The sequence below is a fragment of the Sus scrofa genome, chromosome 6, assembly GCF_054392235.1.
Source record: "Sus scrofa isolate SSC_HxYL_T2T_F1_AM1 chromosome 6, Sscrofa_HxYL_maternal_Yorkshire_Landrace_v2.0, whole genome shotgun sequence".
Lineage (NCBI taxonomy): Eukaryota > Metazoa > Chordata > Mammalia > Artiodactyla > Suidae > Sus > Sus scrofa.
Window position 1 is genome coordinate 154,073,785 of NC_139388.1, and position 26,533 is coordinate 154,100,317.

A 26,533-nucleotide genomic window follows, 5' to 3' on the forward strand; every position below is an offset into this window, starting at 1 on the left:
ATGCACATACAAGGAAGTACTGACAAATGTTTTTAATAATCTTGTAAAAAAGTCCCTTCTAAGCATATCATATAAAATGAAAACTTCTGTAGAGGAAGAAGAAAAAGAGTATTAACAAGGTTGATTTACAATTCATTAATTAAGGAAAAAATCTAATACATATTATAAAGACAAAGGACTAATGTCCATAATATAAAAAGAGCCCTCATAAATCAATAAGAAAAAAAACTAAATGGAAAAAAAGACCGGCAATATAAAAGGGCCAATAAACATAGGAAAATATTTTCAATCTTACTAGATCAAAGTAAACATACATTGAAGGAATTTAATTTATGTTGACAGAATTTGATCTTTTTTCATCTTCACAAGAGATATTGGCAAGCCTGAGGTAACAAGCATTCTACAAAATAATTTCTCAAATAATAAGCTCCTTTAGGGTACAGAACATGTCCTGTTTACTAGTACATCCTCACACGCAGCACACAGGTATGCTAATAGACATGAATATCTGCTGATGATACATATTATGACCTACATTCATCACCATAAGAAGATATTCCGGAAACATCAAAGTATGTGAGGCAAAACTGCAAGAACAAATAGATTAAGCCACTGTTATGACTGAAGACCCTAACACCACTCTATCAGAAATGGACACATTCAGCAGGCAGAAAATCAGTAAAGACATAATTGAACTCAACAGCACCATCAATCAACAAGATATAATAGACCAGCTACAGACTTCACTCAACAAGAGCAGATTACACATTCTTCTCAGGTTCACACAGAATATTCACCAAAGTAGACCACATTCTGAGCCATAAAACACCCCTTAACAAATTTAAAAGAAACAAAATCATACAATGTTTGCTCTTACCACAGTGGAGTTGAACCAGAAATCAAAAATGGAAAGATAGACTGAAAATCTCATAATACTTGGAGATTAAACAATATACCTCTAAGTAAGACATGGGTCAAAGAAACCTCAAGCGAAACCGTAAAGTGTCTTGAATTAAATGAAAATGCAGATATAACATCAAAACTTGTGGGATGCAACAAAGGCATCCCTACAGGGAAATTTATAGCACTGAATGCATATACTAGAAAAGCAAGACCTAAAATCAATAATAAAAGTTTCAAACTTATGAAATCAGAAAAATAAGAGCAAATTAAGCAGAAAAAAGGGAAATAGTAAAAATTAGGGCAGAAAGAGAAAAATCAATTGAGAAAAATAAATGAAACCAAAAGCTGGTTCTTTGAAAAGGATCAATAAAACCTATAATCCTCTAGCCAGGGTAACTAAGAAAAAAAGAGAGAAGACACAAATTACTAACACCAGAAGAGGGGACATCAGCACAGATCCCAGGGACATCCAAAAATAAAAAAGAAAAAAAAAAAAGAAATATTATGAACAACTCTATGCTCACAAATTTGAAAGCCTAGATGAAACGGACCAAATTCTTGAAGGAAAGAGTCTGCCAAATACCACACAAGAAGAATGACAGTTTGAGGAGTTCCCATTGTGGCACGGTGGTTAACAAATCCGACTAGGAACCATGACGTTGTGGGTTTGATCCCTGGCCTTGCTCAGTGGGTTAAGGATCTGGCGTTGCTGTGAGCTGTGGTGCAGGTTGCAGATGCGACTCAGCTCCCACGTTGCTGTGGCTCTGGTGTAGGCCGGCAGTTACAGCTCCGATTCAACCCCTAGCCTGGGAACCTCCACATGCCGCGAGAGCAGCCCAAAAATGGCAAAAAGACAAAAAAAAAAAAAAAGAAGAAGAAGAACGACAGTTTGAATAGGGCTGTATCTGTTTTTTAAAGTTTATCAATAATTAATAATCTTCCAAAACAAAAAGCATCAGGCCCAGATGGCTTCACTGAGTCCTATCACACATTTATGGAAGAAATTATATCCATTCTCTACAATCTCTTCCAGAAGACAGAAGCAGAGAGAATACTTTCAAACTCATTCTGTGAGGTCAGCATTACCCTAATACCAAAACCAAAGACGTTACAAAAAAAGAAAACTACTGACGAATATCTCTCATGAACACAGCTGCAAAAATCTTCAACTAAACATTAGTAAATTGAATTCAACAATGCATAGGAGGCATGTCTTCAGTGGAGTAGGAAGACCCTGAGCTCACCTCCCACAGGCAAACCAAAATTACAACTATTTACAGGCACACCAAAATTACAACTATTTACATAGCAACTATTGATTACAGACCAGAATACTAACAGAAATGATCTCCTACAACTAAAGATATAAATAAGTAGCTATAAAAAGATGGGTAGGAGAGGCAGAGACACAGTATAGCCAAGACCCCACACCCCAGGGTGGATAACTCACAAATAGAAGGATAATTACAAATGAGAGGTTTCTCCCCAAGGAGCAATGGGTCTGCATCCCACATTGGGATCTCCAGCACAGGGATCCTACACCAGGAAGACAAGGCCGCAGAAGATTTGAAGGCCAGTAGGGCTTACTTTCAGAAGAGGCAGAGGGCTACTGGAAAAAGACTCCACTCTGAAAGGATGCACTCAAAACCTCACACTCTCTGGGACCCAGGGTAAAAGCAGTAAACTGAAAGGAGTCTGAATCAGACCATTTGCTGATCTTGGCAGAAGGCAGGATGCAGGCAGGCTTACCCTGGGGACATATACACTGGTAGCAGCCATTTTGGGGAGCTTGTTCTACCACCAGGACACTGGTGCTGGCAAACACCAGTTGGGGCTCCTCCCTCTAGCATATTAGCATTGGGCCAAACCCCTCCCACCAGCCTATCACCACCAGTACTGGGATTCCTAAGGCCAACAACTAGCCAGTTAGAGACACAGCCTCATACACCAACAGGCCAGCTACCTTAAGACCCTCTGAGCCCACAGCCACCCTAGGACTCACCCTGTCTACCAGAGGGCCCAGGACATAGCTCTGGTAACTAGAGGGGAGTGTACTGCTAGGATACACAGGAGGTCTCCTACTCAAAGCCACTTTTCCAAGGTTAGGAAACATAATCCACCAAATTCGTAAAAATATAAATATCAAATTAGGCAAAACAAGGCAACAGAAAAATATGTTGCAAACGAAGGAACAAGATAAAATGCATCAGAACTAAGTGAAGTAATGATAAGCAATCTAGCAAATAAAGAGTTCAAGGTAATGATCATAAAGATGTTCAAAGAACCCAGAAGACTAGACAAAGAGAGAGACAAGTTATAAGTTTAAAACAAAAGAATTAAGGAAGTTCCCATCATGGTTCACTGATAACAAGCCCAAATAGTATCCATGAGGATGTGGGTTTGATCCCTGGTCTCACTCAGTGGGTTAAGGATCTGGCATTGCTGTGAGCTGTGGTGTAGGTCGAAGATGAGGTTCGGATCTGGCACTGCTGTGGCTGTGGTGTAGGCCGGCAGCTACAGCTCTGATTCAAACCCTAGGCTGGGAACTTCCATATGCTGTGCACGCAGCCCTTAAAAAAGACATAAATAAATAAATAAATAAATAAATAAATAGAGTTAGAAAATATAAAGAAGAACAAACAGAGATAAATATAGTAAATGAAATAAAAAATACACTAGAAGGAATTAACAGATTATGATATAACCAGTGGATCAGCAAGCTGGAAGAGTATGGAAAAATCACTAAAGCTAAACAGATAAAAGAAAAAGGAATAAAAAGAAACAAGGACAGTTTAAGAGACATCTGGATATCAACTCACATTTATATTACAGTGATCCCAAAAAGAGAAGTGAGAAAAGAGCTGAGAACGTACTGAAAACATAGTAGCTGAAAACTTCCCTAAACAGAAAAAGGAAACAAACACTGACATCCAGGTCCAGGAAACACAAAGTCCCAGATGAGATCAACCTAAAAAAGACCACAAGACATAATGGAATTAAACTGGCAAAAAATTAGAGATAAAGACAAATATTAAAAGCCAACAAGGGAAAAACAACAAATTTACACACAAAGGAATTCCCATGAGGCTATCAGTAGCTTTTGAGCAGAAACTCGGCAGGCCAGAAGAAAGTGATATGATATATTTAAAGTGATAGAAGGGGGAGTTTCCATCGTGGCTCAGTGGTAATGAACCCAAATAGTATCCACGAGGATATGGGTTCAATACCTGGCTTCACCCAGTGGGTTAAGGATCCAGGAAATGCCAGGAGCTGTGGCACAGGTTGCGGAGGTGGCTCAGATCCCACACTGCTGTGACTACGGTGTAGACTGGCAGATGCAGTACCAATTGAACACTTAGCCTGGGAACTTCCTTTTGCCTTGGGTATAGCCCTAAAAAAAAAAAAAAAAAAAAAAAAAAAAAAAAAAAAGAAAGAAAGACATAAAGTGATAGAAGGGGGAAACCTACAACCAATAATTCTCTATACAGCAAGTCTTTCATTCAGACTTAATATAGAGATCAAAATATTCACAGAAAAGCAAAAGCTAAAAAATTTCAGCACAACCAAACCAGGTTTACAAGAAATGATAAAGAGATTTCTCTAAATGAAAAAGAAAATACCCACACCTAGGAATATAAAAATTACAAAAGGACAAAGCTCATTGTTAAAGGCAAATGTACAATAAAGTTAGTGAACCAATCAAATAGAAAACTGGTAGGAAGGTTAAAAGACAAAAGTAGTAAAATTCTGAAGGTAATCATCATTACAAGGACCAAGAGCAAAAGAAGAAAGGAAGAAAAATAACCACGCGAACAACCCAAAACAACAAAATGGCAAAAATTACATACCTATCAATAATTACTTTAAATGTAAATGTACTAAATACTTCAATCAAAAGACATACGGTGGCTGAATGGATACAAAAACAAGACCCATATACATGCAGCCTTCATGAAACTCACGTCAGATCTAAAGACACACACAGACCTAAAGTGAGGGATAGAAAAGGGTATTCCACGTAAATGGAAAGAAAGCCAGGGTAGCAATACTTATATAAGACAAAACAGACTTTAACAAAGATTGTAACAAGAGACAAAAAAGGAACCTGCATAATCATGAAGGGATCAACCCAAGATATAACTACTGTAAATATGTAAGCACACAACATAGGAGCACCTAAATACATAAAGTAAATATTAACAGATAGGAAAAAACTGACAATAACAAAATAATAGCAGGAGACTTTAACACCCTACTTATATCAATTGAAAATCACCCAGACAAAAAAAAATCAATAAGGAAACAGATTTAAATGACACATTAAAACAAACAGACTTAATAGATGATCTACAAAATATCCCATTCAAAAACAAATACATATTCTTTACAAGTGCACATGGAAGTTCTCCATGATATATCACATGCTCAGCCACAAAAGAGTATTAGTAAATTTAAGAAAATCCAAATTATATAAAGAATCTTTTCTAACCAGAATTCTATGAGACTAGAAATCAACTATAAGAAAAATACTGCAAAAAAGCCCACAAACATGTGAAGTCTAAACAATATGCTAGTAAACAACCAATGGATCACTGAAGAAATCAAAAGTTTCCTGGAGACAAGTGAAAACAAAAACACAATGATCCAAAATCTAAAGGACACTGCAAAAACCTACAGTAAAAGGAAAATTTACAGCAATAAAAGCTTACTTCAGAAAACATAAAAAGTCTGAAATAAACAAGCTAACCTTACAGCTAAAAGAACTAGAAAAAGAACAAACAAAACCCAAAGTTAATAGGAGATATAGTAAGACCTGAGTAGAAACAAATGAAACAGAGACTAAACAAACAAAAGTCAATGAAATTAAGAGCTCATTCTTTGAAAAGATAAGCAAAATTGATAAACCTTTATTTAGCCAGACTCATCAAGAAAAAAAGAGAAAGGGTCTAAATCAAATCAATAAATTCAGAAATGGGGAGTTCCCGTCGTGGCGCAGTGGTTAATGAATCTGACTAGGAACCATGAGGTTGCGAGTTCGGTCCCTGCCCTTGCTCAGTGGGTTAACGATCCGGTGTTGCCGTGAGCTATGGTGTAGGTTGCAGACGCGGCTCGGATCCTGCGTTGCTGTGGCTGTGGCGTAGGCCGGTGGCTACAGCTCCAATTCGACCCCTAGCCTGGGAACCTCCATGTGCTGCGAGAGCGGCCCGAGAAATGGCAAAAAGACAAAAATAAATAAATAAATAAATAATAAATTCAGAAATGAAGAAGAAGCTACAAATGACACAACAGCAATACAAAGGATCATAAGAGAGTGATACATCAATAAAATGGACAACAGAGTGGAAATGGACAAATTCCTAGAAATGTACAACCACTCAAGACCAGACCAGGAAGCAACAGAAAATATGAATAGACCAATTACCAGTTGTGAAACTGAATCAGTAATGAAAACACTCCCAACAAACAAAAGTCTAAGACCAGATGGCTTCAAGGTCAATTCAACCAAATAATTAGAGAATAGTTAATACTTATTCTTCTCAACCAACCTAAAAAACTGCAGAGGAAGGGATGCTTCTGGACTCAGAAGCAAAGATATCACAAAATTACAGGCCAGGATCACTGATGAACATATAAACAAAAATCCTCAACAAAATATTAGTAAATTGAATTCAATGATAAATTAAAAGGATCATACACCATGATCAAGAGGGATTTATCTCAGGGATACAAGGATGTTTCAAAATCTGCAAATCAATGTGATATACCACATTAACAAATTGAAGGACAAAAATCATATGATCATCTCAAAAGATGCAGAAAAAGCTTTTGACTAACTTCAACATCCATTTGTGACAAAAATTCTCAACAGAGCATAGACAGAATGTACCTCAAAATAGTAATGGCCACATATAATAGGCTCACATTATTCTCAACAGCAAAAAGCTGAAAGCATTTCCTTTGAAATCAGAAACAAGACAAGGATGCCCTCTCACTACTTTTATTTAATATAGTATTGGACGTCCTAGCCACAGCAACCAGACAAGGAAAAGAAATAAAAGGAATCTAAGTTGGAAAAGAAGAAGTAAAACTGTCACTGTCTGCAGATGATATGATATTATACATAGAAAATCCTAAACATGCTACCAAAAAGTTACTAGAACTCATCAATGAACTCTGTAAAGTTACAGGATACAAAATTAATATACAGAAATCTGTTGCATTTCTACATACTAACAACAAACTATCAGAAAGAGAAATAAATGAAATAATCCCATTTACAATCACATCAAAAATAAATCTAAGAAGGTAAAAGACTTGTACTTGGAAAAGTGTAAAATACTGATGAAAGAAATTAAAGATGACACAACAGAGGGAAAGATAAATCACGTTCATGGATTTGAAGAATTAATACCATTAGAATAACCATACTACCCAAAAGAATCTACAGATTCAAAGCAATCCCTATCAAAATACCAATGGCATTTTTCACAGAACTAAAACAAATAATTCTAAAATGTTTATGGAAGCACAGAAGACCCTGAATAGCCAAAACAATCTTGAGAAAGAACAAAGCTGGATGTATCACATGCCCTAATTTCAAACTATTCTACAACACCACAATTACAAAACAGCATGGTACTGGCACAAAAACAGACACATAGATCAATGGAACAAAATAGAGAGCCCAGAAGTAAATATACACTTATATGGGCAATTAATTTATGATAAAGAAGGCAAGAATATACAATGGGGAAAAGACAGCCTTTTCAATAAATGGTGATAGGAAAACTGGGCAACCACATGCAAAAGAATCAAACTGGACCACTTTCTCACACCATGAACAAATATAAATTCAAAATGAATTAAAGACATATATATGACCTGAAGCCATAAACTTAGAAGAACACATAGGCAGTAAGTCTTTGACATTGGTCTTAGTAATTTTTTTTTGGCTATGTCTCCTAAAAGCAAAAATAAACAAGCTGGACTAAATCAAAGAGAAAAGCTTTCGCACAACATAGAAAACTATCAACAAAACAAAAAGACCAGATGCTGAATGGAAGAAGATATCTGCAAACAATATATCCAATAAAGGGTTAATATCCAAATTATACAAAGAACGCATACAACTCAATATCAAAGACCAAATGGCCCAATTAAAAAATGGGCAGAGGATTTGTATAAACATTTTTCCAGAAAAGACATGCACATGACCAACAGGCACAAAAAGATGCTCAACGTCACTAGTCATCAAGAAAATGCACATGCAAATCACAATATCATCTCATACCTGTCACAATGTCTATTATCAAAAAGCCAACAAATAACAACTTTTGGTGAGGATGTGAAGAAAAAGGAACACTTGAGCTCTGTTGGTGGAAATGTAAATTGGTGCAGCCAGTATGGAAAACAATATAGAGGTGCCTCAAAAATTAAAAATAGAACTATCATTTGATCCAGCAATTCCACTCCTATTTCTCCAGGGAAAAAAAAAAAACACTAATTAGAAAATATATATGCACTCCTATGTTCACTGCAGGATTATTTACAGTAGACAAGATATGGAACAACCTCAGTGCCATCAATATATGAATGGGTAAAGAAGATGTAGAGTATATGCATGTACACACACAGATAAACACAAACACACACACACACACAGAGGAATATTATTCAGCCATGGAAAGGAATGAATTTTTGCCATGTGCAACAATACGGATAGACTTAAAGGGTATTATACTAAGTGCAATAAGTCAGACAGAAAAAGAAAAATACTGTAATTTTTCACTTATATTTAGAATCTAAAAGGCAAACAAATGAACAAACAACAAAATATAAGCAGCATGACTGATACAGAGACAAATAGATGGTTGCCAGAGGGGAATGAAGAGAGGAAAGAAATAGGTGAGGGAGAGTAAGAGGTACAAACTTGGGTTTGCAAAATAAGTAAGTCATTGGTATGAAATGCATGATGTGGGAAATACAGTCAATAACAATATCTTTTTATGGTGACATAATTAGACTTACTATGGTGTTCCTTTTGAAATGTATGGAAATATAAAATCATTATTTGTATAACAAGAACATAGTGTTGTAGGACAATTACAGTCAATAACAATATCTTTTTAAGGTGACATAATTAGACTTACTGTGGTGATCCTTTTGAAATGTATGGAAATATAAAATCATTATGTTGTGTAACAAGAACATAGTGTTGTAGGCCAATTACACTTCAAAAACAAACTCAAAGAAAAAGAGATCAGATTTGTGGTTATCAGAGGCAAGGGGTGAGGCAAGGGGAAACCAGATGAAGATAGATTAAAACTTCTAGTTACAAGATAAGAACAAGAGACATAGTGTACAACATAATAAATATAATTACATTGCTGTATGTTATATATGAACATTGTTGAGAATAAATCCTAAGAGTTCCCATCACAAGAAAAAAATTTTCCATTTAATTTTGTATCGTGAGATGATGAATATTCACCAAACTTACTGTGAAAGTCATTTCATGATGTATGTAATTCACATCATTATGCCATACATCTTAAACTTATAGAGTGCTATGTCAATTATATCTCAATAAAACTGGAAGAAAAACAACAATGTATAAAAGGAATCATACAACACAACCAAGTGGGATTTAGCCCAGGTATGCAAGGTTGCTTTACCATTCAAAAATCAATTAAAGTAATACATCATATCAACAAGCTAATGAAGAAAAATCACATGATCATATAAATAGATACAGAACATAACAAAATCCAATACCCATTCATAAAAATTCTCAACACACTAGGAACAGAGGGAAACTTCTTCAGCATAATAAAGGACATCTTCAGAAAACCTACAGCTAACATCATACTTAATGTTGTGAAACTATAGGCTTTCTTGCTAGGATCAAGAACAAGGCAAGTATGTCCCCTCTCACTACTGTTTTTCAACATTGTATATGAAGTCATAGTTAATGCAATAAGACAAGAAAAGGATATAAAAGGCCTGCAGATTAGGAAGACATAAAACTATCTTTCTTCATAAATGACATGACTGTCCATGGAGAAAATTTTAAAGAATCAACAACAAGAACAAAACTCCTGGAATTGATAAGCAAGGTTGCAGGATATAAGGTTAATGCACAGAAGTTAATCACTGTCCTATACACCAGCAATGAACAAGTGAAAATAGGAATTAAAAACATATTACCATTTATATTAAGTGAAAAATGTTAAATATTTAGGTATAAATCAAATAAAATACATACAAGATCTATATGAGGAAAACTACAAAACTCTGAGAGATATCAAGGAAGAACTAAATAAATGGAGAGATATTCATGGGTAGGAAGACTAAAATGATTCATAGATTCAATGCAATCTAATCAAAATCCCAGCTAGTTATTTTGTGGACACTGACAAATTGATTCTAAATTTTATATGGTGTCGGCCAGCAGCTACAGCTCCAATTGGATGCTTAGCCTGGGAACCTCCATATGTCGCAGGTGGGGCCCTAGAAAGACAAAAGACAAAAAGTAAATGAATGAATAAATAAATAAATAAATTTTATGTGGAAGAGTGCCCACTGTAGCACAATGGGACCAGCAGCATCTCTGGAGCACTGGGACCCAGGTTCAATACCCAGCCCAACACAGTGGGTTAAGGACCTGGCATTGCGCAGCTGCAGCATTTGTCAGAATTGCAGCTCGGATCTGACCCCTGGCCTGGAAACTCCATATGCCCACTGGGCAGTCAAAAAATTTTTAATTTTTTTAAAAGATAAAGTTTATGTAGAGAAGCAAAAGTCAGAAAATAGCCAACACTATATTGAAGAACAAAATTAGAAAACTGACACTCCCCAACCCCAGCACTTATTATAAAGCTACAGTAATCACAACGGTGTGGTATTTCAAAAGAATACACAAAGTAGATCAATGAACGAGAAACAGAGTCACATATATATAGTCAACTGGGTCTTTGGCAAAGAGCAAAGGCAAAACAACACAGCAAAGACAGTCTTTCCAACAAATGATGCTGTAACAATTAGACATCCACATGCAAAACACTGAATCTTGACACAGATCATACACCCTTCACAAAAATTAACTCTAAATGAATTACATACCTAAATGTGAAACGCAAAACTATTAAAGTCCTAGATGATAACACAGAAAAAAACTTTAAGGACCTTGAGTATGGCAATAAATTTTTAGATAAGACACCAAAAGTACAATCTCTGAAAGAAATAACTGGTAAGCTGGACTACATCAAAATTTAAAACTTCTGCTCTGCAAAAAATAAAGTCAAGAGAATGAAAAGGACGGGCCACAGGCTGGGAGAAAATATTTGCAAAAGACATATCTGATAAGGGGCTTTTATTCAAAATATACAACAAACTTTTAAAACTCGACAATAAGAAAACAAAGAACTCAATTTTAAAATGAGCCAAAGACCTTAACAGATCTTCACCAAAGAAGATCTACAAATGTAAGTAAGCATAAGAATATAAGCTCCACATCATATGTCATCAGAGAAATCAAATTAAAACAAAAATGAGGTACCACTGCACACCTATTATAATTACCAAAATTCAAAATACTGATACCAAAGGCTAGCAAGGACAGGTGCTCCCATTTACTACTGGTGGGAATGCAGCTACTTTGGAAGGTCGTTTGGCAGTTTCTTACAAAACTAAACATACTCTTATCATGTGATCCAGCAACTGTGCTCCTTGGTATTTACCCAAATGAAATGAAAATGCATACCCTCGCAAAAAATTGCACACAACTATTACAGCAGTTTTATTCATAATTGCCAAATTGGAAGTAACCAAGATATGCTTCAGTAAGTGAATGGATAAATAATCTGTGGTACATCCAGACCATGGAATATTATTAAAAACTAAAAAGAAATGAGCTACCAAGCCATTAAATAATGAGTAGGCAGAACATGGAGGATTTTTAGGACAGTGAAACTACTTTATACTATAACTATCTATACATGTCATTACACATTTTCCAAACCAAAAGAATGTACAACACCAAAAGCGAACCCTAATGTACACTACAGGCTCTGAATGACAGACATATCAAAGTTTCCTCAATTGTAACAAATGTACCACTCTGATGCAGGATTCTGATGGGGGGGAAGTTATGTGTGTTAGGGGGAGGAGGTATATGACTTTCTGCTCAATTTTGCTGTAAACTTAAAATTGCTCTTAAAGTTTATTAATTTTTGTAAGGAACTCTCCAGGGCACAGAGTGAGGAAAAAAAAGAGAACAGCATAAGTACAATACTTGCATCTTTATACATATGTATTACATATGTATATATACTCACACACACATATAAAACAGTATCTACAAGTCCATAACATTAAAAGTGGAAATTTCTAAGAGATGCAATGTCATTTTTACTTTTTTTTTTTTGTACTCCTCTTTATTAAACAGTTTACATTGAGGATCTTTTAAAATAATAACAAAATTACTGAAAAATAAATTGCTCAAATAAAAAACTTAATACACAAAATTACAAATGTGTCCAGGTTATGCTAAATTCTAATAAAACAATTGAAACTGCTCAACTAAGAAATCTACAGAAAAGATACTCTATTACAAAATTCTTAAATAGCCTATGAGAAAGATAAAAATGCTGAGACAAAGTGCTTTTTCCTTTTTAAGATAAACATTATTCTTGTGGTTCTTAAAGACATCAGATTCAGCTATTTAGTCACTTACAAAACTTAACTTCCTCAATATAATTCCCCAGAGCAGCTTCGGCTGAATAAAATGACTTGGACAATATCCCTTGTTAATTCATAATTTTTGTTATCCCTTAAAATACGTATGGTAAGGTTTGGAAAGAGGAAAAAGAATTAATACTTGAGTACATTCAGTTGACTAAAATATTTTCTTTAAATGAGTCAGTTACATTTCAGTACAGGGAATTTCGTTAACAACTACCTAGGATCTTTGTGTGCATCTTTGTGTGCTGACCTATTATCGTGGTGATCATTTTAAAACGTATAGAAGTACTTAATCACTATGTTGTGTAACAGGAACTAACATAGTGTTTAGATCAACTGTACTTCAAAAGCAAACAAACAAAAAAAACTCATTGAAAAAGAGATCAGATTTGTGGTTACCAGAGGCAGTAAGGAGAGGGGAAACTGGATGAAGGTACAAATTTCCAGTTACAAGATAAATAAGTACTAGGGATATAATGAAAAACATGACACATATAATTAACAAGGCTGTATGTTATTTTTGAAAGTTGTTAAGAGTAAATCCTAGTTCTCATCACAAGAAAACAATTTTTTCTACAAAATTAAAGAATTCTGTATCTATGAGATGATGGATGTTCATTCAATGCACCGTGACAATCATTTCATGAAGCTATAGTGTATGTAAGTCAAATCATTATGCTGTACAACTTACACAGTGCTCTGTGTCAATTACATCTCAATAGAGCTAGAAGAAAATAACATATATTAATTAAAAATCCATGAATAAAATAATTTTTTTCTTTATATTTGTGTGAGGGAAACCAGAGAAAGGCAAAACAAACAGTACTTTGAGTTTAACTACAAATGAGGGGGGAAAAACACAAGTGAAAAAAAACCATAATTCTGAACTGTCCTCACCCACAAATTCCCTTTTCAAAACCTCCCTTGATTAAAAAATAAATAAAAATAGAATTAAAATTCATTCAGCTATCAAATATAAAGTGAAGAGATGATTTACCCATTATCTAGTACATTGCAATCTCTTGTGATACCTAAAATACCTGATTCGACTGCCCCAGGGGAAAAAAAAAAAACAACATGCCAAAATTCTTGGTTATTTTATGCAGTGCTGTCAAAGCTTCAGTCTGGAAAACCAACCAAACAGCATTTTTCACAATTTCCAAATACTTTTCATAAGGGATCTGTGGTTTGTTTCTTAAAACTTTAGAAAAATTAGTAACCCTTTTTATCAAGTAGACTTTCTTTACTAACGCAAACCACAATAAATCTTACTATCCACCATTTCCATACTTCTGTTTGCTGTTTACATTCTGACAAGTCCATTTTTAATTTTAAAATGACAGCGGTAAAGGGGAGAAAACTCTTTATCTCAGTAAATATAGATAAAGCTACCAGATGAGGTTTATTCCTAAACTTTATTGTTAATGATTTGAAAAGTAGTATAAAGACTAAGCAAAGCTCTTTTGGAAGACAGAGTTACATCTGATATGAAAATCATCGATTGAGACCCAAATGTCATTTTTAGAGAGTCACTTTTCTAACTATAACCAGGCATTTAGACAGCCAATAAATTATAAAATAATAAATGTAAAGGGTGCTCAAATCAATGTCCTTGAAGGGCAGATGAAGGTAATCAGCCTCTCCCATATGGCAATAAATAGAATTTTTATCCACTGAGGATTTAAAGCCAAGTAAAAACTCCTGACAGAACTTTAGGAACTGATTCTACAGAATATATCTCAGTCACATAGGACAACCGATAAACACACTGCAGACTCCCAGGATTTGCGTATGCTTGGGCATCTTCCCCAAATGGTATTCTGCAGCAAAAGAAATATAGATATTGATTTAGAATTTTTGATGTGCTTTTAGCTATACCATCCAATAAAATGAACTGTGAGGAAGTTTTTCACCTACTGTAACCTTTTCTACCTGCTTGCATTTTTAGTAACAAATATTAATCCCTTGTCTGACCTTGAATGTCTCTCATATGCTGGTCTGTCATCTCTGCTCTCTAGTTTTTTCTCTCCATCTCAGTTCTCTGCTTACAGAAACATCAACTATTGTATCCATTTCTATTCCCTTTCTTTTCCTAGACTTGCCAATCTTCTACTCTTGCGCACTGAATTTCTAGTCTAAAACTATTCAGTTTATTAATTCAGCATGCTTAATATTTTAAAATGACAAATATAAAGAAAGGGAGCGCACTGGTAATGTTTATTTGGATTGTCCTCTTTCAGAGCTAAGGGCTAGGCAACATAGATGGCAATAAGAGATAAAGATAAAAAGACTGAGAAAAGGAACAAGCAACGTAATTAAGAGCAGGACATGCATATCCAGAAACTAGCTTAATTTAGCAGTTTTGCCTCTAGGATACATCATATAAACATTCTTAGAACTTATCAGGGTTGCATCTTCCAGTTAAAGATAGTAAATCAATGCACAGCTACTTTATAATGATGATATAGATAAAATGTACTACTTAGGTGTTCTTCTCTTAAATCTAAAACGAAACATATGGAAAAGTACTAAACAGACATTCATTTCCCCTCATATACAACTTGTATCAAGTTCCTATCGGCAAAAATCTCCACCTGTGCAGCATGATTGTATGTTCAGACTGTAAAGTTGTCACCATAACCAACCAAATGGTTGAAGACTCTGGTAAGAACTAATGTTATCTGGACTGTCTTAAGCATTCCATGATCTTATCACTAAGAAAAACATAATACTGGCTACGGTTTGATAAATAAATTTTAATTATGTTAGTACCTTAGTAACCTCTGATGATTGATAAATAAATTTTAATTATGTTAGTACCTTAGTAACCTCTGATGAGTCCCATAAAACTATGAATGTTTGCAGCCTCCATATTTTAAAGAGCAAATTTGCAAGCTATTAAATACACAGTCTACATATAAGAAATAACATACTGGGTCAAATCATTTAATCAACAAAATAAACTTAAACCTCTCCAAGAAGTGAAGGATGTCAGAATCTTAGGATTTTAAGGGAACTTAAAAGCATCAAGTAACTCGTAAAAAGTAATATTCATATTTTTTGACCATTTTCCTACACAATACATGCCAATCTACCAGTAATCTCTCCTAACCTGCAATCTCTGGGTGGGGAGGGGCAACGAAAGAAAATGTGTACATTTACAAACAAAACCAAAAATCACTCCAATCCCTAGGAATCTGATCTGCTCTCTGGTTCAGACTCACTAATTGTTTATCAGATTCATCTACACATACAGCAGCAAGATTTCCTTCACAACATCCTTGCCACGTGCATTCACCCAGCATCTGAAAGAACACTTCCAGAACAGGAAGTGCTCAGTGCTGAACAAGCTTTGTAGTGAGCTGATAATATTTTTAAACTATTTTTTCTCTAATTACATAACTGTTCTAAAGTATCCATATAACTAGACAATATCAGCTTTTTGTTTTTGTTTTTGTTTTTTTTTGGCCATACCCACGGCATATGGAAGTTCCTGGGTCAGGGATCATATCCAAGCCACAACAGGGACCTCAGCTGCTGCAGCGACAGTGCTGACTCCTTGACCCACTGTGCCACAAGAGAACTCTGATGTCAGCTAATTTTAAATATCTAAACTTGCTGAAAGACTTACAGAACCACAAGTCTGTATCTTTATAATTTTCATTAACTGGTCCTTGCTATGTTCCCTGAAATCAATCCCTCTTCCATTTCAGAGCCCATCAGATACTTAAAGATATACCTACTGCTCCTCACCCCACCCCATCATCTCTTGTCCATATTAAATATTCTTAATTTCTTCAGTCGGAAGATTGTTATATGAGTAGTAATGAGCACCTCAATCAGGATGCTGGTAAGGGGGTAAGGAATAAAGAGGTAAGGAATAAGCTGAGATGACAGAACAAGCAACATCTTATAAATACATGAAGGTTTATATGCCTACATGAAGGAGAGAGATTAAAGTGACTGCGATTTGAGATCTGATGTCTAAGTGGATAATGATACCATTAACAGAAAAGGGGAACCCAAAAAGAAAAGGCTAAGGGAAGATAGGGAATTCAGTTTGAGACTCAGTGATTTTGAGGTTTGTAACAAGTAAGTACAAATGAGATCTTTTCCACATTCCATTCCACTAGATACGTCTGTCAAGAAAAAGGTGTATTGATATTATTGAGATTAGTAATGACATATCAGTTAAACACAAAGTGTCACGTTTACTCATTCAACAAGTGTTGGAGTGGTTACTTCTCTAAGGCATGATGGGAAATAGAATAAGCGGTGAAACCCAGGTCCTGTCCCCATTAAACTTGCATTCTAATCAGCAGGATGATTATAACTAACCAGAACTCAGGACTGATTGTACTCATGTCTCACAATAGAAATATAAAGTGCTATATTTATTAAGAGAAATATTCTTCCCTTTCCAATGAGAATATTCACACATGAAAAAGATCACAGGTCATAACAGGCATTCTTCAAATACCAAGAACAAGAACAAACAAATAACATAAATCTGGAGTTTCTGTGATGGCACAGCAGTAACAAACCCAACTAGTATCCATGAGCATGTGGGTTCAATCCCAGGCCTCGCTTAGTGGGTTAAGGATCTGTCATTGCCGTGAGCTGTGGTGCAGGCAGGCAACTGCAGCTCTGATTCGACCCCTAGCCTGGGAACTTCCATATGCCACAAGTGCGGCCCTAAAGTGCAAACAAATTAAAAAATTTTTTTTAAATAACATAAATCTTTCTGAGTATAAATACAGGAAAACACTAGCCATATTTTGATAGGAATGAGTTAAATTACCCTGAACAATTATGTCTATTGTTAAAGATTAATGCTTGAATTGTATCATCAGTCAAAAGAAGAGCATTGTTTAAAATGTTGACAGATACAATTGTTTTGGCTTACAAATGGAATTGTTTGATGTCATTTTTCTCATCACTTCTAATTTTCAATAATAAAAAATTACAACAATTTGAAAATAGAACTACAAGTTTAAAGCCTTATAAAATAAAAACTGCATATTATCTGATATAACTGTTCTAGAGTTTCCTATTACTATATATTATGATAAAGTTTTAAATTGCTATGTCTACTTTAGTAGTTTTATAGATAACTGATTTTACAAAAAGAGTCTATTAAAAAGGAGTTTAGTAGGAACTTAATGATATTTTAAATTGATAACATAACCACAGAAAAAATAATTCAAATAACTTTGAACACCTACTTTGACTATGTATCTTTAGTGAAATATATTCTAAGGACATAAAGTGGCAAAGAAATCTTTACTTAATAAATCTGTTATAGGAGGGAGTATCAGTATGGCAATTCCAAAACTATCATATGTGCACTGATTTTAGAAACCACCTCACTATAATAATAATAATAATAATAATAATAATAAACAAACTCTGTACCAGGAATTTTGTTCACCTATGTGCACATACCATCTCACTTAAATCCTCACAACTCTATAAGGGAGGTACTATTATTATCCTCAATTTATGGATTAAAAAAATAAGAAAGGCTTGGGAAGACTAAACAACTTCTGCAAGATCATACTGCTAATGCGTAGCAAAACACACCCTGAAATCAGGCAATCTGACTCCAAGCCCAAACTTTTTGCTCTTGTACATTCTACTACTTTAGTATGAAACACAAACTTTAAATAAACTGACTGTACTGATTCAATAGCTATCAAAAATTACACAAAGGAATCATTCCAGGAAAAATCAAATCATGTCTTTTTTCCCGAATACGCATTTATATTTACATACATCAACTGAATGAAGCTAGAATTTATCCAGATGCCCAATTTACAGCCAAATCCCAAGTGAAAACAAAGATGATACATAGTTGCATTACTCAGTTACCTATTCTTATACACAGTTGAAGGTGTCATTTATCCAAATGCCTTCATCTAGAACTTTATCCCTGCCCGCTCAAAAAAACACTTAAAAAACTTATTTCAGATACACCACTCTTCAAATATACTTAACAGAAATGATGACATAAAAGGAAAAAAAGAATAATTAAGACATTAATCTTGAACACTAATGCCACCGTAAAAAATATCAAAAAACAAAGCATGTACCCCCAAACCTGGTCATCTTACAATGTTCCCTGTATCGCAATTCATCCAGTTACATAAGCCAAAAAGCTAGCAGTAGCCAGGGCCCCCTTCTTTCCTTCATTCCTCACACCCAACTCATCACCCAGCTCCACCTCCTAAACATCTCTAAAAATCCATCCACTTTTGGAGTTCACGTTCTGGCTCAACTGTAATGAACTCAAGTAGCAACCATAAGGACGTGGGTTCGACCCCTGGTCTCTCTCAGTGGGTTAAGGATCCAGTGTTGTCGTGAGCTGGGGTATAGGTCGAAGACATGGCTCAGATCCTCTGTTGCCATAGCCTGGCATAGGCTGGCAGCTGTAACTCCGATTTGACCCCTAGCCTGGGAACTTCCATATGCCACAGGTGTGGCCCTAAAATGCAAAAATCTGTCCACTTTTATCACCCTCAACACCACCTTGTCCAAGATGTTATCATCTCTCATCTAGCCTCTCCCTAGCCACACTCTTAACTCCTTTGTAAAGTTTTTCTTCTATATAGCATCAAGTCCTTTTCCACAGAACTTATAATAGTTGTAACTTGCAGTTTCTTTGTTGGAGTATTTGATTTATGCCTGCCTCCCCTCATAAGTTCTATGAGGGCAGAGACAGTATTTATTCACCACAATATCAATGTGTCCTAGAAGAGTGCCTAGTAAATAAATAAATGCTACATGACTGAATGCATGTCAAAGATTACAAACTTATTTATCAGTAGTCTAAAAAAAAATCAGCAGTTATAAGATTCACCAACCATCATAAGGAGGGTCTTATTTCATCATTTCTAGATCACACATTTTTACATTTTTAACTCTGAAACTGAATACATCTTACAGTTGACAATATTTGCATATTCAGTTGGCAATATTTGTTTACCAGTTCACAAAATAATGGTGCATCTTGGAATAAAATTTTAAAAACCCTCATAATTTGATGAAATAGGTAAATCTGCAACATACCTGGTCAACTCAGTTCAAACCTACCACTCTGGCTTCCCTTCTCCTTTGGCCACCACACAATATTCAATAATTAACAGTGCCTATTAATTCCTTCACCACCTGCAATCAAATTCATCCCTTTCTTTAAACCCCACAATAACAACGCCAGATCTAATTCCTCACTGTTCAGTGTCTGAGCTCTTGCCAAAGCCTCATTCATTTAAACTTTGTTTCGAATCCAACCACACTGTGCACCTATATGCAAAAAGCTGAAGATACAAAGCAATCCAATTACCTGTTACTCTCACTAATCTCTCTCCTACAATTTATAATTTTCTCATTTGATGCCTCAAAATGGAATTACTTTCCTCCCAATTTCTACCTACGAAATTCCCACTCACTACTTTAGTTCTAGATCAAATCTCATCATCTTCATGAAATCTTCCCTCGTTAAATCTCTCTTTTCAACCTTAACTTTCTAAAACACATAAAGTCTATAATACCTTTCTAAAACACATAAAGTGTATAGATATTGGTATATCTATACACTTTCTGCTTCTTTTTTTTTTTTTTAATCTTTTTTTTGTCTTTCTAGGGCCACACCCACAGCATATGGAGGTTTCCAGGCTAGGGGTCCAATAGGAGCTGAAGCCACTGGCCTACGCCACAGCCACAGCCACGCCAGATCCTTAACGCACTGAGCAAGGCCAGGGGTTGAACCCGCAACCTCATGGTTCCTAGTCGGATTCGTTTCCGCTGCACCACGACGGGAACTCCCTACTTGATGTTTCTTGAAGGAAGATCTATGTGTCATATATTCTGAGAGAGTGTAAGCTCTCTAAGTCTTTTGTACACTGTTATATTCCCAGCAACTAGAAGAGTATCTGGTACATAATAGCTGCTTAGCAAATACTTATTGAATTAATGTTCTCTATATATTCCAGGGCAGAGAACAAATCTTTGCAGCTGCAATAAGTGGTAAGAGTCAAAAGGAAGTGGAATAAATGACTTGAATTCTTTGAGTTTCGGTTTCTTCACCTGCTAAATATAAATAATATTCAATAGCTCACTATAAACAATATTCAATAGCATAATGATATAATGCAATAATGCTCTAAAGGATCTGTCACAGGAAGTTCCCTTGTGGCACAGCTGGTTAAGGATCCAGCATTGCTGCAGCTGTAGCATAGGCGGCAACTGCAGTGTAGGTTCATTCCCTGGCCCAGGAACTTCGACATGTCAGGCAGGAGGCAAAAACAAAATCAAAAACAAAACACACCTGGTACCGAGCTGAGGACAAGAGGATGCTCTCAATAAATATTTTGATGACATTGTGACAGTAGTGAAATAGTAAGAAGCACTGAATATATGCCTTCTAAATGAATAAAATTTCAGGAAAAATATGAAAAGTTTGAGTAATATCTAGTCTTATCATTTATCCAGTAAGGAACCTCATGAGTGAATTAATTCTGAAATATTATACATTTAGCCCCAATCTTAAGCATGGCTGGAACCATTTCTGACTCATTAGGATAACCCCAATTAGACGGGTATGAGTATTAATATTTGTATTATACTGACACATAGGGATTATATTTGACTTCTAAAGAATAATTTTACTATTAGAATTTCTACAGTGCAACACTTAGAATAGAAGAAAGCTTCAAAGTTATTTAAGTTACATGGTCCCCAGAAAGGCAGGAAGTACAAAAATGTCTGTCTACACATTACTGAATAGTGTACCATGCTGTTTTACCAGATCTATCAAATATATAGAAATAGCTCATCAATAGTCACAAAAAATAAACTTTTTGATATACCTGTATTCTATTTTACAGAAAAAAAGAACATCAGTTAAGTGGTTTTTTAAACTATTTTTACTAAACTATAAAATTCCTTCTATTGGTTATTTTTTAACATTAAACAGTTCCCAAAATTTTACAGTGAAAGAATTGATAATTAATTCAATATAGCATCAGATTACTGGACTAATTAGAAACTCTTCCTCGTTCAGGGAAGACACTTTATTATTTTGCAAATTGGTATATACATAGACTTTACCTTCCAAAGCTTTTTCAATCCCTTTGGGTAATTTCAATGACTCACTAATTACAAATCATAAACAAGGGAGGAAAGGCATTCCCTTGTGTCTATCTATTAACTGATACAAAAATCATTGCACAAACCTCCACTGGGGACATATGCCTGAAGTAGGAAAAAAGAAAAAAAAAATCTCAGTTAAGATACGAAGAGCTGTAGGAGGAGGTATTCTCCACTAACGGCAGGGTAGCAGCGAACCCCCTGCGAGAAAATAATCAATACAAAACGAAAATGTAAGCCAAAGAAATCTTAAGAAATATAAACTCAGTAAGTAGAGTCACGCTTAGCTGATCATTGGCGATCACTCTCCCATTCATCAGTTATCCTAAGAACGCAGATGAACCTCCAACCTAAAAAGCCCTTACATGTAGATAGAGGTGGAAGCACTGAGGCTAAAAACCAAATAAAGTGACTGAACGTTAAGGTCTGGATGGAAAAGCATTTAGATATTCAGGCAAGTGTTATCAGAGTATGAATTAGAAACAAGGGCCAAAAAAGGGATAAAGGAGTTAGGAATGAGAACACTGAGATCTTGAGCATCTAATTTGTTTTCTTTCTTTTCTTTTAGATGGAGAGAAATAGGGAAGAAGTTAAATGGATGAGCTTAGGAGACAAGAGATCGTGCCTGAAACAAGAAAGAAAAGCTTCCAAAGAGAGGGCAACAGCTGCCCACAGGAAGGCTTAAGGTTTGTCAGTTCTGGATCTCAGGAAGAGTGAGGAGTCAGAAAACAAATGACACTAGACAGGAACAGATGAGGGAGGCGCCAAAATTCTGAAAGCCTACACGGTCTGCCACAGGGTCTCCAGTGAGTGCAAGGCCCCCCAAGAAACCTGGTCATTCGGGGACCAGAGACACTAAGCCCCAACCTTCTCCTGACTCCGCTAGCCTCAAGTCGACCCCTCACCGAAAACAGAACTGGAGAAGTGTAAACAATGTGTAGGAGCCACCAACCCGGGAAATGTTCCAGCTCTAGCAGCAGCCGCCAGAAGAGCTGCCAGCAAAAACGCAGACACTCCAACCTCTGCGCCGCAGCCACAGGCACCTCGAGCTTCCCGGCCACCGTAGTAAGAGGAACGCCCCCACCCCCTCCTTCAAACCCAGCAGGACAGCCACTTCCGGGGCACTAAAGCTTACAGACTGGCGACAGCAATAGCAGACGTCTCCAGGCCCCTGGTTCGTTTACTTTGTCCATCCTATTTTCGCCCCGTTCACTACCCCAGACCATAAATCACCAATATAGCAAGGACAGAACCAAAGTATCCGTCTCTAAGCGGTGCCCGTGATAGACAAACTACGTTATGCCCACCATGAGTTCCTGTTGAACTGGACTTCAACTCCCAGCATGCCATGCAATGCCACGCCCCTCCCGCGCGGGGACTACAAGATCCAGCATGCCCTGCGCCTCTTATTCCTCACTCCGCCCCTGACACCCGAAAACTCAAAGTGCGATTGCGGAGAATTTGTTAAATCCGTTGGACTAATGTACTCTTTTCTACCAAGCCCCACTTTGATTAAAAAAAAAACAAAAACCGGTATTCCGTCTTATCCTTTTGTGAAGTTACTCATAAACCAAGCTACAGTTGGAACTGTAGGTAAATTCTTGTAAAACATTAAGGAATATGTATACTTATTTTCCACATTCAGATTATTTTCTAGAATTGAAACCCAGGACAGTCTGCAAAGGCTTCTTACGAAATGGAAATTTCCATCCTTCCTCATAAGCGGTTTTGAGAGAAATACAAATTATTGCAAAGTTTGATCCTGTTTTGTCTTTGCAGTACCACCGGATTGTACTGGAACAAGGACTGCTAGACATGCTTCTGAATTGCATAGGAAATTATAATAAAAACTGGAAGCAAAAAATTAACATTCTGCACTACTGGACTATGGAACCATGTGGGAAAGAAAATCTTTCAGAATGCAAAGTTGAAAAGTTCAAAATTAGATTTGAGGAGTTCCTGTCCTGGCTCAGTGGTTAACGAATCCGACTAGGAAAGATGAGGTTGTGGGTTCGGTCCTTGGCCTTGCTCAGTGGGTTAGGGAGCCGGCGTTGCCGTGAGCTGTATGTAGTGTAGGTGACAGATGCGGCTTGGATCCTGCATAGCTGTAGCTCTGGCGTAGGCTGGCGGCTACAGCTCTGATTGGACCCCTAGCCTGGGAATCTCCATAGGCCGCGGGAGTGGCCCTAGAAAATGCAAAAAGACAAAAAAAAAAAAAACTAGATTTGAAAAGGTTCTGAATTTTTTATGTGTTTAATGGTTTGAATATTATTTCTATTATTAGTCTGACAAAAACAGGTAACCACAACTATTTATTTTTGTTATATGATAGGGCAACCAAATAACCAATTACACAAAGCTGTAGCAAATGTAACATTTTTTTCTTTTTTTTTTTTTTTTTTTTGTCTCTTTGCCATTTCTAGAGCCGCTCCCGCGGCATATGGAGGTTCCCAGGCTAGGGGTCGAATCGGAGCTGTAGCCTCCGGCCTACGCCAGAGCCACAGTAACGAGGGATCCGAGCCGCGTCTGCAACCTACACCACAGCTCACGGCAACGCCGGATCGTTAACCCACTGAGCAAGGGCAGGGACCGAACCCGCAACCTCATGGTTCCTAGTCGGATTCGTTGACCACTGCGCCACGACGGGAACTCCAAATGTAACATTTCTTAAAGTGAGCTCACAAAGTAAATCTGCTTGATGAAATAGCCAGTGGTTCCACATTTTAAAATACAGAACTCCGTTGTGATTTCTTAGGACAAATAATATGCATTTAACAAGCGGTCTGAATACTTTTTTGTTACTTTCTTAAAGATTTGGATTATAAGAATGAATGTTTTTATATTTAATACTATACAGTAACAGGCCATGAGAAACAATGCTCTCATTCTTTAACCTACATGGTAATTATGTAAAATAAAATTGTGTGTATACCACAAACATTGGTTTTCTACGGATTTGCAGCAAAACAAAATTTAATTGGTTAAAAAAAAAACCGTAAAATACTTTCCATTTTTACAACTTCAGGTAGAAGTCACAGAGGGAAATTATATTCTGTAACCTTGGCAAGGCATCAGCTACAAACTGCTTTCCAACTCCAGTGTGCTAAATTATGCAGCACTAGCAAGTAAATATTTAAAATCTATGATCATGGAAAGCAGTCTGCGGCTTTCCTTACTCAGGCTCCAAACCAATATGACTCTGCGAGAGAAAACATTTTCAGTGGAATGATTCAGTGGTAATAATAAACTATAATTAAGTTATCTGCTATTCATTGGTGTTTGAAGTAAATAAACACATAATCGCATCCACTTATTAGAGATGTTATTAAGGAAGCTTTAAAATATGCTAAATATTTGATACATATATTTCTAAAGCAGTTTTCAGTAATCAATTGTGTAAATGAATGTGGGACAGACTCTGAAGAGTATGTAATTTATGTAACAGATTTTCAGGTTTTTAAAAGATATTCCTACAGCTGCAGTGCTCAGCAATATTCTCTCCTCTGAATTTGTCCTATACTTTCCAACTCAGCCAATTGCCAACCACACAAGAGTCCAAATTGGGCAAGATATTCATTTCGGTTCAATAAATACAAGATAAGTTCTGCTAAAGGCAAAGCACTCTGCCTAGGAACTAGAGTCTGTTTCCAAAGCACAGATAGTTTTGATAATTAAGACAAAAGAAAAGAAAAGAAAAGAAATTAAAGCGAAGCGAGAGGATAAGAGAGTCTTATCAGAATGGAAAACAGAAAGTAAAATGTGTGTAACATCAACTTTTCATAATCACTTGTGCATTTGGTTAACTGGCATTCTTTAATTGCTAACATATTTTCTAAAAGGCAGGAAATGCATCTTTTTTTTTTTTTTTTTTTTTGTCTTTGTTGTTGTTGTTGTTGTTGCTATTTCTTGGGCCGCTCCCGCGGCATATGGAGGTTCCCAGGCTAGGGGTTGAATCGGAGCTGTAGCCACCGGCCTACGCCAGAGCCACAGCAACGCGGGATCCGAGCCGCGTCTGCAACCTACACCACAGCTCACGGCAACGCTGGATCGTTAACCCACTGAGCAAGGGCAGGGACCGAACCCGCAACCTCATGGTTCCTAGTCGGATTCGTTAACCACTGCGCCACGACAGGAACTCCAGGAAATGCATCTTAAATATCTGTGTCCCTCTCAGTTCTAAGCACAGTACTTTGTACAGAGTAACTACCTCTCCATAATCATTTGTGGGAGTTTACAGTGATGAGTGAGGCCCTGAAACTCCCTTCTCATACATAAGCTATTTCCAACACCTGGGCTTTATTTTTTAATTAATAAATCAGATTACATAATGAAATAGCTATTAAAACCAGGATATTTGACCAATAGAACTACATTAAAATCATTTTAAAAAAATAGCAATTCACTGCCTAGTGTGTATACATATTTTTAAAAATTCATCTTAAGTGTCAAGCCCTTTCTGAAATTCATTGTATCCCAGGAGTATACTGTGAAAACATACCAGCCATTCTAGTAGCACTGATTGTGATATAGCTCCAGACTTGTGCTAGTAAACTTGCAGTCCTTAACTTCTACCAGTTATACTCCTGATCCATCTCCCACCAGGACCCAGTGAAAGAAGATTCTGTTTAATAAGTAAATACGTTTGATTAAGAATATTATTTTGAAATAAACTGAACTTAGCCTTGATGAGATGAATATCTTGCAGTCCTCTAAAGGCTTAAAAAAAATATGTTAAGGAAAA

The 26,533-nt window shown here is 36.2% G+C and overlaps 1 protein-coding gene across 11 annotated transcripts in view; it reads right to left on the minus strand.

Moving 5' to 3' along the window:
- The window catches only part of ATG4C (autophagy related 4C cysteine peptidase), a 296,099-nt gene extending 273,255 nt beyond the window's left edge, over positions 1–22,844 (minus strand). For 7 of the 11 annotated variants that reach the window (XR_014804816.1, XR_014804815.1, XR_014804813.1 and 4 more), the window contains exon 1: positions 22,745–22,838. The gene's annotated coding sequence lies outside the window, so the exon portion shown is untranslated. 11 annotated transcript variants of the gene reach the window in all.
- Between the last annotated feature and the right edge of the window lie 3,689 nt (positions 22,845–26,533).